Genomic DNA, 2,538 nt, shown 5'->3' with positions numbered 1-2,538 from the left:
AAAATATAAAATGTAGATTAGAGCAGGACAACTGGGGGGTAAATTGGACAAACACTTGGAAAAATTGGTGAAAATAAGATCTGTCAAACACAAAGTATAATTTTTTAAATACCTGCACAACACCTGGCTAACGGACGAAGAAGCAATCAAACGTCGTATGCTCAGGATAATGCCGAAATGCCCTTTATGTAAAACAGCGAACTTCACCAAACTACATACGATTGCCCAATGTGAAAAAACTAAACATAATAGGATAAAGTTAATAATGGAAATTTGCAAAAAAAATATAAGTATAACAAAAATAACATTTTATTCATAGATGTAGACTACGAAAACAAAATCGTTCTAAAAATGTATAGACTATATAGTAACTACGATGATATCCTGTGAACAGGTGATAAAGATTTTTAAATAGGATACGCCGTAAAAATAAGAATATTAACCACAATACGAACTCAGTACGTCTTACGACGAACAGATACTTACCGTCAGGCTGATATAACGCAATTTATGTTGGAATTGGGGGAGAGAGGAATAGGTATGACAGACCGAAGGGTCGCGTAGCGCAATTGCGAGCTGATGCCATACCCATACCCCCTCCTCGCACCCCACAACAGCCATATTTTAAAGAAAATTTCAAATTATATTTCAAATATTTCAAAGAAACCCATATAACTTTTTTTTTAAAAGAGAAAAGGGAAGAAAGGAAGAAAGAAAACAATAAAAGAATTTTGTAATTTATTTTTTTTTTCTTTCTATGAAAAAAAAATTCTAAAGACATATATAGTAAGGGATACAGGGAAAATATAAGGGGGAAGTAAATAGCGATGACATCATGGGGCTAAGTCACATGGCGCTAAGCGAAGTGGACAGGCCCATCAAAAGTCTTTGAAAACACGCCATGTAGAACATAAACAGACAAAACAGAGACACAAATACATACTGTATAACACTTAGTTTAAAACCCTACTAACTTCTATATCTTAAAATCCATACAGCTCCCGCACTGCATGGTTGACCACTGCACAATAATGTGGTCTCATACATACGTTTGGATCTTTCAATAAAGCATAATCAGATAAACTAAATGAAGGAAGCCTAAAGCGACCCAGGAGAAACACATAAAGAATACAGAAGCGTGAACCTTGGATCGAGCGTAACCTACCTATCAACATCTTTAAAACCTATTATGAGGAACGATCATATTATCACTCGAATAATAAAATGAGAAATTATTTTTTTTTTAAACAAAATCTAAATAGTACACCCTTCCATCGTCAAAATTAGAAAACCATAAAACAAATTAAAAGATACAATATAACATCATAAAGGAAGAAATACAACTGGGAAAGATAGTTGATCTATACTTGCTGTCTCAAACATAAAGAAAATATAGCATACATACAATATAGCACCATTACATATAGCAAACACTGAGACCTAGGCGACATATAGCAAAGGTCACAAAATATTTCAAGGGAAGGAACTTCGAGCAAGGTGAGGGAAACCAGACTCGGACGAACAACCCTTTAGATAACACTATGGAAACATAAATACCCCATCAAAATATCTACAAACTAAATTTTTTTTATATAAAATTTTGTTTTAAATAAAACATACAACACATCTGAGGGGGAAAGACACAAACATAAAATACTTTTTAATTTTTTGGAAATGGGGGGGCATATTTCCGGCGCCCCCCCCCCCAAAAAAAGTGTGTTTGTGTGTGCGTGTGTGTGTTACTATACCCATTACATTACTTGCAAAATATATATGGTGCTGACATTTTCGGCAAGATGGAGACATACCGATATTCTGCATATAATTATTTTAATGTTTGTCAGAGCGAGAGTATTGGGGCCTGATCAGTTCAATATATTTCTCAACTGATATAGCGGGTATAATAGAGCCCCCCCCCCCCCCACGAGTTCGCCACAGAGCGCTCGTGTAATATACGGTTTAATACAAAATACTTGATCGTGGGCAGGAATATAAAAATTTTGGTCGATATACATGATCGTTGTTATCTATTCAAACGAGGGCCATGAAATACATTAGCAAATCCCTACAGTATTTAAGGCAGGCGATTACGAATTATTTAAACCACATTCTTCATCTGTCACAGATTTTATAATCATTTTGAAGTGGCTGCTTTATCTCGAGGAAAACGAGCGGTAAGTGTTATATAAAACAAAATCTTAATAGCAATTTGATCACTTTTGCGTCATTTTACAGTAAGAATAGTAACAAATAGAGGATAATTTCTTTTCCTACGTTAGGCCTAATACCTGGTATGTTTCTTAGTGTGATACACACACACAAAAACCAAAACAACACCAACAACATTTTAAAAAACCCACAAAAACGAATGGCGCGCCGAAGCCACGGGCTAAAATGTTTTTTTAAATATTTATTTATAGTATCAATCACAAATTGAAATATATCCAGTATTAGCGTTGGAAAAGAAAGTTTTATTTTTGATATATTTTTTTTAAAATTATCTCATCTTAGCGAAACACTTTCTGCAAATGACCTTAA

This window comes from Sinohyriopsis cumingii, chromosome 10 (genome assembly GCF_028554795.1).
Source record: "Sinohyriopsis cumingii isolate HCF-2022 chromosome 10, ASM2855479v2, whole genome shotgun sequence".
Taxonomy (NCBI): domain Eukaryota; kingdom Metazoa; phylum Mollusca; class Bivalvia; order Unionida; family Unionidae; genus Sinohyriopsis; species Sinohyriopsis cumingii.
This window is presented reverse-complemented; position numbering follows the sequence as displayed.